Here is a 9,627-nt window from a genome sequence, read left to right as displayed (position 1 = left end):
GCAGTCAAGACCCGATTGAAGGTAACAGCTCACACCGCGAAGGGAAACAGTCACTGCCAAGTCTACAGTTCCCAGGGCCAGAGCCTGCGGGCAAAAGGGGCTCCTTCAGCATCCATCCAAGCTGGGGAGCGGGTTACCGGTGGGAAGCCATTGGAACCGTAAACACAACACAGGTGCAGGGAAAGGCAGTCACCATCAACCTACCGGGAGAGCTACCGCAGCCGTCTGTGTGACCCGTCCATGGAGCCGTTTGTTTTACCGGAGACTTTGCATTCATCATTGGCTGAGTGAGTACCACCGTGCCGTGCGGCACAGCGCTGCCCCCGCGACCCTGCACCTCAGCAGGCCCCGTAACCCGCCTGCCATCCATCCCTACCCCTCACCGGGCCCCGGGACAACCAAACCCCTACCCACGGAGGAGAGAACCGACATCCAAGCTGCTCCCTATCATCGCTCCCGGGATCCCCATCCAGAGCAGCGGTGGTGTCACAACCTCACCACAACCGTGGGTGGCGTCATGCACAATATCCCTAAACCAAACCACCCCCCTTTCACTCACGGGCGAGGAACGCCGCTCGAGTCCCCGGGATCCGGCCCACCGCTCGAGCAGCAGCAGCCGGACCCGAGCAGTGGGTGAGCGCAGCGTCCCCTCCTCCGCCCGCGACAACTTGGAGTCACGAACAGGATCTTACCGCTCTGCCGTCTGGTAGAGGTGCGCATTGTGACCGCCGGAGGTGTCCGGCCGAAAATTTTGAGAAGCCGCAATTTTGGGCGCAAAAAGTCCCCGCTCGAGCGTCTTCCCGAGTAGTGGAGGCGCGAAAGCCGAAACCCCGCCCCTGTAGAGGGGGAGCCGGAAAAAGACTAAGGGGGACGCGGATGGAGAGATGGCGGCGTCCTCGAATTGGAGCACGGGAGTACCCGCCACCGGGGCATCCAAGCTCTGGGGGAACCGAGGAGGAGTAGCCTTTGAAGACTGCGGCCCGGGTGAGCTCACCGAGGGACCGCCGCGTGGCTGGAGCGGGAGCTGGGCCGGTTCTGCTTGAAGGTGAGGGCGCAGAGCCTGCAGCAGCTGATGGATTGGAAGGCGGAGATGCGCAGAATGGTTGCCGTAGTGGGGGCGCATGAGCAAGGGGATGCTGCAGCCGTACCACGTCGCGATCAGTCCACCCAAACTCCAGAACCAGCCCTGATTGCGTGGGAGCCGGGGGCCAGCAAGAATGCCGCTGATGGAAGAGGGGGTCCCAAGTACGCTGCCTCCGCCGCCGTTCCTAACGGCCGTTAGTGGTTCTGGACTGAACTGCCTATGGAAGGAGAACCCCATGTACCGACCGGTCCCCGAGTGGGCCGACCCCCTGCGGTGGTAGCCGCCTCAAAGTCAGCGGAGCCAAGCTGCAAGTTGTCCCCATTGGGACCACCAGTTTAAAAGTTTTTGAATAGTAAGTGAATCAACCGAAGAAGTTTACCTGATTGAACCGTGATTGAACCGGCCGTTGCCGGCAACTGTTGTCCCCGTAGGGACTGTCTGCAATCCTTGCGAAGGAACTGCTTACGGACAAGCCCGAGAACTTGCAGGGCAACCACAAACTTAGTGGAATGTAAATAAAAATGTGTTTTGGCTTATATCGTTACCGCCTCCGGAGAGGCTGATTTGGGAGGATGGGCCTGGAGGAAAGAGATGACCCAAGCCCGCCACTACCGTGACCGGTGGCGATCCTCCGGGGGTTCAGGGATTCCCCATGGACGTGGGTCCCCTGAAAGAGACAGTACCCGCTCGAGCAACTTTGTTCTGGACTGGGGTCAAGGGGTGCTGCCCACTTCTTAGGGGCAGCATCAGGGCCAGGTTGTTTGGTGGGAGAAGAGCGGAAGCCGTACCGTTGAAAAATGTTTATGATGTCTTTACATGTTTTTACCGTTTTACTCTTTTGCAGTTAAACAAAAATAAAACCGGTGATGGACGGGCAGCCTGCGGACGGTCTGCATTTTACTAAGGGGGAATGTGGCGCCCTGGACAAGCCAGGTTGTCACAGAACTACACCAACACACCCCACACCCCGGTTAGGCACACCGAAGTCAAACACAAAAATCCTTGTTGCCTCCCTCCAGGGGCTGATGTCCACACCAGGGGGTGGGCCAGGTGGTTGGTCCCGCCCACCGAGGAGTTCACAGTCCTGGAGGCGGGAAAAGGAGTCAGTGGAGTTTTGTTTTGAGTTTTGGAGTAAGAGGAGTGAAGTGGTAGAGGAGCAGTCTGACGGCGTCCGGGTGTGTGGCCCGTACGGTACAGCAAGGTTGGCAGACGGTGGTGACTGTCTGCAGGAGAGGCTGATTGGAGCGAACCGTAAGGACCGTGGACGGGCGGTGGCCCGACGGTACCGGATCGAAGAGCAAAGAGAAGCCAGCACCATCCGGCAGGGCTTACGGACCCCGACCAGGCTAGGAGTCGCCGAAAAACCGGTCAAATCCGTTAGCGAAGGGAACCTCCGGGGTTTCCCAGCAGTCAAGACCCGATTGAAGGCAACAGCTCACACCGTGAAGGGAAACACAGTCACTGCCAAGGCTACAGTTCTCAGGGCCAGAGCCTGCGGGCAAAAGGGGCTCCTTCAGCATCCATCCAAGCTGGGGAGCGGGTTACCGGTGGGAAGCCATTGGAACCGTAAACACAACACAGGTGCAGGGAAAGGCAGTCACCATCAACCTACCGGGAGAGCTACCGCAGCCGTCTGTGGAACCCGTCCATCCAGCCGTTTGTTTTACCGGAGACTTTGCATTCATCATTGGCTGAGTGAGTACAACCGTGCCGTGCGGCACAGCGCTGCCCCCGCGACCCTGCACCTCACCAGGCCCCGTAACCCGCCTGCCATCCATCCCTACCCCTCACCAGGCCCCGGGACAACCAACCCCCCTACCCACGGAGGGGAGAACCAACATCCAAGCTGCTCCCTGTCATCGCTCCCGGGATCCCCGTCCAGAGCAGCGGTGGTGTCACAACCTCACCACAACCGTGGGTGGCGTCACGCACAATATCCCTAAACCAAACCACCCCCCTTTCACTCACGGGCGAGGAACGCCGCTCGAGTCCCCGGGATCCGGCCCACTGCTCGAGCCACGACCGAGCAGCAGCAGCCAGACCCGAGCAGTGGGTGAGCGCAGCGTCCCCTCCTCCGCCCGCGACACAAGTGTCTGCGGGTCAGTATGGTGAACGTGCATGTGTTTCAGAAACACATGCACATTCCTGTCAGAAGTGTGCTGTGCTGCAATGTCAGACTCGTGCGATTCTGGTATGACTGCACCGGGCACAGCCTGCCTCTCTCTGAACATGAGCGTGCATGTACCTAGAAACACATGCATGTTCCTGTCAGAAGTGTGCACGGCTGTGCCGGTGATGCGTTTTGTTTTTTTTTTATATTATTTAAATAAATAAAAGAAAAAATGTGCTGTCCGCCCTAATTTTCATCTCCAGCCAAGATAAAGCCAGCTGGGGGCTGGTATTCTCAGCCCGCAGCCGCCCAATATTGCCGCATCTATTAGATGTGACAGTCCCGATGCTTTACCGCCTCTTCTCGATTGCCCTGGAGCGGTGGTAATCGGGGTAATAAGGGGTTAATAGCAGTGCACAACTGCTACTAAACCATAGGTTAGTGATGGCAAACGCGTCTATGAGATACCTGCATCACACTAACCTTTAAATGAACGTAAATAAACAGAAAAATCCTTTATTTGGAATAAAGTACAAAACACACACCCTCCTTCACCTCTTTATTAACCCCCAACACCCTGCAGGTCCGGCGTAATTCACACTAGGTCCCATGCTGCTTCAGGTCTGCTACATAACACAGCCAGCAGCCATAGAGCACGACCACTGGCTGTGCAGACAATGACTGAGCCGTGGTGACTGCAGGCAGACACAGGCTGGGGGCGCCTCTGCCTGTAACCAATCACAGATGAGAGGACGGCTGGTGGGCGGGGAAAACACAGAAACTATGTATGCGATGTACAGTAAAGGAAGTGAATGCGCGACCTGGAAGCAGTGTGCCGCCATGACACCGAGTCTCGGTAAGTATGAAACGCTGTTTTATTTCTGTTTTTGATTGGTTACAGTGAGACACGCCCCCACGCTGAGTGACAGCTGTCTCACTGCACCCAATCACAGCAGCCGGTGGGTGTGTGTATACTGTGCAGTGAAATAAATAATTAAATTATTAAAAAAAACGGCGTGCGCTCCTCCCAATTTTAAAACCAGCCAGATAAAGCCATACGGCTGAAGGCTGGTATTCTCAGGATGGGGAGCTCCACGTTATGGGGAGCCCCCCAGGCTAACAATATCAGTCAGCAGCCGCCCAGAATTGCCGCATACATTATATGCGACAGTTCTGGGACTGTACCCGGCTCTTCCCGATTTGCCCTGGTGCGTTGGCAAATCGGGGTAATAAGGAGTTAATGGCAGCCCATAGCTGCCAATAAGTCCTAGATTAAAGATGTCAGGCGTCTCCCCGAGATACCTTCCATGATTAATCTGTAAGTGACAGTAAATAAACACACACACCAGAAAAAATCCTTTATTAGAAATAAAAAACACAAACATATACCCTGGTTAACCACTTTAATCAGCCCAAAAAAGCCCTCCATGTCCGCCGGAATCCAGGATAATCCACCGTCGCTTCCAGCGCTGCTGCATGGAGGTGACCAGAGCTGCAGCAGACACAGCCACTCCTGTCACCTCCACACAGCAACTGAAGACAGCCGCGCGATCGGCTGAGCTGTCACTGAGGTTACCCGCTGTCACTGGATACAGCAATGGCCGCGGGTAACCTCAGTGACAGTGCAGACGATCGCGCGGCTGTCTTCAGTTGCTGTGTGGAGGTGACAGGAGTGGCTGTGTCTGCTGCAGCTCCGGTCACCTCCATGCAGCAGCGCTGGAAGCGACGGTGGATCATCCTGGATTCCAGCGGACATGGAGGGCTTTTTTGGGCTGATTAAAGTGGTTAACCAGGGTATATGTTTGTGTTTTTTATTTCTAATAAAGGATTTTTTCGGGTGTGTGTGTTTATTTACTGTCACTTACAGATTAATCATGGAAGGTATCTCGGGGAGACGCCTGACATGTTTAATCTAGGACTTATTGGCAGCTATGGGCTGCCATTAACTCCTTATTACCCCGATTTGCCAACGCACCAGGGCAAATCGGGAAGAGCCGGGTACAGTCCCAGAACTGTCGCATCTAATGTATGCGGCAATTCTGGGCGGCTGCTGACTGATATTGTTAGGCTGGGGGGCTCCCCATAACGTGGGGCTCCCCATCCTGAGAATACTAGCCTTCAGCCATATGGCTTTATCTGGCTGGTTTTAAAATTGGGGGGGACTGCACACCGTTTTTTTAAATTATTTAATTATTTATTTCACTGCACAGTATAGACACACCCACCGGCTGCTGTGATTGGGTGCAGTGTGACACCTGTCACTCAGCGTGGGGGCGTGTCTCTCTGCAACCAATCATAGGCGCCTGTGGGCGGGGTAAGCAGGGAATACGAGATTGTTTAATGGGCGGCCGGCTTTTTCAAAACAGTAAAAGCCGCCGGAGCAGTGTGAATGCCGTGCAGTGCCGCGCCGGAGATCGGGGATCGGTGAGTATATGAGAGAGGGCTGCTCAATTCAGTTACTCAGGGGATTAGCGGTCACCGGTGAGTCCTTCACTGGTGACCGCTAATCAGGGCGCGACACAGACAGAGCCGCAGCATGGCAATGAAGTCGGGTGAAGTTCACCCGAGTTCATTCTGACAGTGCGGCTCTTTCTGTGTCTGCTGTCATCTGCCATTCAGCTCTGCTACATGGCTGTCTGTGTCTGCTGTTAGCGGCCATGTAGCAGAGCTGAATGGCAGATGACATAGTAAAAACGCATCCCTACACATTACACACGCTTGGCAAGTCAATAAATAAAAAAAAAAAAAAAGGGTGCCCAATGCATACGTCACAGAACACATGATCTAAAGGATCGCACACAAAATTGATCAATTTAACATAGACTACGAACGCTCGTGTGACAGCAAATGAACGACCTACGTGCAATCTCATAAGATCCCGTATGCAACCTGGGCGTGTCACATCGCAAATGCGATTGTACAACTAATTGCAACGTGTAAAGCAGGCTTAAGAGCTCACTATCACAATTAGAATTCTTCTTGGAGAAGAACCCATAGGGATGATTTCTGGATTCAGAGGAATTTTGTGACAGAACTGCTCTTACACCAATATCTACTTCAAAAAGGAATATCCAATCAACATCTGAATAATGGAGTAGTGGAAAATCAATATTCTACTTGAATGCTTGAACAGCAGAATCTGACCAATTCCAAGAATTAGCATCCTTTTGAGAGAAGACCCGTAAGAGGAGCAGTAATGTGAGGGTAGTTTTTAATGAACTGGTAGTAATGATTTGCAAAGCCGAGGAATCTTTACAGGGCTTTAAGACTAATGGGTTGTGACTAGTGATGAGAGAAATCAAAATATTCGGGTGCAGATTATTTGTGCCAAATACCTAGTACTATTCCAATACTTATCACGAATAACAAACCTAACGCAAGTCTATGGGGAGCAGGGGCATTTTTCTTGAGGATTTCACAGAAAAATGCTTGTATGATAGTATCATAGTTTTTAAGGTTGAAGGGAGACTCTAAGGGGTACTTTGCACACTACGACATCGCAGGTGCGATGTCGGTGGGGTCATGTCGAAAGTGACGCACTTCCTGCATCGCTCTCGACATCGTAGTGTGTAAATCCTAGATGATACGATTAACGAGCGCAAAAGCGTCGTAATCGTATCATCGGTGTAGCGTCGGCGAATTCCATAATTACGCTGACGCGACGGTCCGATGTTGTTCCTCGCTCCAGAGGCAGCACACATCACTGTGTGTGAAGTCGCAGGAGCGAGGAACATCTACCTGCGTCCCGGCTGCAATACAAAATAAGGAGGTGGGCGGGATGTTTACGTCCCGCTCATCTCCGCCCCTCCGCTCCTATTGGCCGCCTGCCATGTGACGTCGTAGTGACGCCGCACGACCTGCCCCCTTAATAAGGAGGCGGTTCGCCGACCAGAGCGACGTCGCACGGCAGGTGAGTGCATGTGAAGCTGGCGTAGCGATAATGTTTGCAACGGCAGCTATCACAATGATATCGCAGCTGCAACGGGGGCGGGGACTATCGCGATGTCGTAGTGTGCAAAGTACCCCTAAGTCCATCTAGTTCAACCCGTAGGCTAACATGTTGATCCAGAGGAAGGCAAAAAAAAACAATTTGGCAAACAAGCTCCAATGGGGAAAAAAATTCCTTCCTGACTCCACATACGGCAATCAGACTAGTTCCCTGGATCAACACCCTGTCATAAAATCTAATATACATAACTGGTAATATTACATTTTTCAAGAAAGGAATCCAGGCTCTGCTTAAATGTTAGTAGTGAATCACTCATTACAACATCATGCGGCAGAGAGTTCCATGGTCTCACTGCTCATACAGTAAAGAATCCTCGTCTGTGATTATGATTAAACCTTCTTTCCTCAAGACGTAGCGGATGCCCCCGTGTTCCAGTTGCAGGCCTAGGTGTAAAAAGATCTTTGGAAAGGTTTCTGTACTGTCCCCTCATATATTTATACATTGTGATTAGATCCCCCCTTAGGGGTACTTTGCACGCTGCGACATCGCAAGCCGATGCTGCGATGTCGAGCGCGATAGTCCCTGCCCCCGTCGCAGCAGCGATATTTTGTGATAGCTGCCGTAGCGAACATTATCGCTACGGCAGCTTCACATGCACTCACCTGTCCTGCGACGTCGCTCTGGCTGGCGACCCGCCTCCTTCCTAAGGGTCCTAAGCAGCGGAGGGGCGGAGATGAGCAGGATGTAAACATCCCGCCCACCTCTTTCTTTCCGCATTGCAGCCGGGACGCAGGTAGGAGATGTTCCTCGCTCCTGCGGCTTCACACACAGCGATGTGTGCTGCCGCTGGAACGAGGAACTACATCGTACCTGTCGCTGCACCGGCATTATGGAAATGGACCCTACACCGATGATACGATAATGACGCTTTTGCGCTCATTAATCGTATCAAAAAGGAGTTGCACACTACGATATCGCCTGCGACGCTGGAAGTGCGTCACTTTCAATTTGACCCCAACGACATCGCACCTGCGATGTTGTAGTGTGCAAAGCCCGCCTAAGCCTTCGTTTTTCCAAACTAAATAACCCTAAGTTTAATAACCTGTCTTGGTATTGCAGCCCATCCATTCCTCTAATAATCTTGGTCGCTCTTCTCTGCACCCTCTCCAGTTCAGCTATGTCCTTTTTATATATCGGTGACCAGAATTGTACACAGTATTCTAAGAACGGCTTTGCACGTTGCAACATCGCACGTGCAATGTCGGTGGGGTCAAATCGAAAGTGACGCACATCCGGCGTCACTTTCGACATCGTATTGTGTAAATCCTAGATGATACGATGAACGAGCGCAAAAGCGTCGTTATCGTATCATCGCTGCAGGCTCCGACTTTTCCATAATTATGCTGCCGCGACAGGTACAATGCTGTTCCTTGTTCCTGCGGAAGCACACATCGCTGTGTGTGAAGCTGCAGGAGCGAGGAACTTCACCTTACCTGCCGCCGGCGGCTCTACGGAAAGAAGGAGGTGGGCGGGATGTTTACATCCTGCTCATCTCCGCCCCTCCGCCGCTATTGGCCGCCTGCCGTGTGACGTCGCTATGACTCCGCACGACCCGCCCCCTTAGGAAGGAGGCGGGTCGCCGGCCAGAGCGACGGTCGCAGGGCAGGTGAGTGCATCTGAAGCTGGCGTAGCGATAATTTTCGCTACGCCAGCTATCACACGATATCGTACCTGCGACGAGGGCGGGGACTATCGCGTGCGACATCGCAGGATCGGCTTGCGATGTTGCAACGTGCAAAGCCCGCCTCAGTGCGGTCGCACTAGTGACTTGTACAGAGGTAGAACTATATTTTTTTCATGAACACTTATACCTCTTTTAATACATCCCATTATTTTATTAGCACTGGCAGCAGTTGCCTGACACTGTCCACTAAAGTTAAGTTTACCATCCACCCATACACCCAAGTCTTTTTCTGTGTCTGTTTTACCCAGTGTTCTACAATTAAGTACATAATTATAAATTTTATTCTCTACTACCTCTACCCTCTACCCAAGTGCATGACCTTAGATTTATCTACATTAAACTTCAATTGCCACTTCTCAGCCCAATCCTCCAATTTACATAAATCTCCCTGTAATATAAAATTATCCTCCTCTGTATTGATTACCCTGCAGACTTTAGTATCATCTGCAAATATTGAAATTTTACTCCGCATGCCCCCAACAAGGTCATTAATAAATATGTTTAAAAGAAGCGGGCCCAATACTGACCCCTGTGGTACCCCACTATTAACTGAGACCCAGTCTGAGTACGTACCATTAATAACCACCCTTTGTTTCCTATCACTGAGCCAGTTTTTAACCCAGTTACACATATTTTCTCCTATCCCCATTATTCTCATTTTATGTACCAACCTTTTGTGTGGCACCGTATCAAACGCTTTTAAAAAGTCCATATACACAACATCCACTGCATTTCCGTGG

Source organism: Anomaloglossus baeobatrachus, chromosome 4, assembly GCF_048569485.1.
Source record: "Anomaloglossus baeobatrachus isolate aAnoBae1 chromosome 4, aAnoBae1.hap1, whole genome shotgun sequence".
Classification (NCBI taxonomy): Eukaryota; Metazoa; Chordata; class Amphibia; order Anura; family Aromobatidae; genus Anomaloglossus; species Anomaloglossus baeobatrachus.
This window is presented reverse-complemented; position numbering follows the sequence as displayed.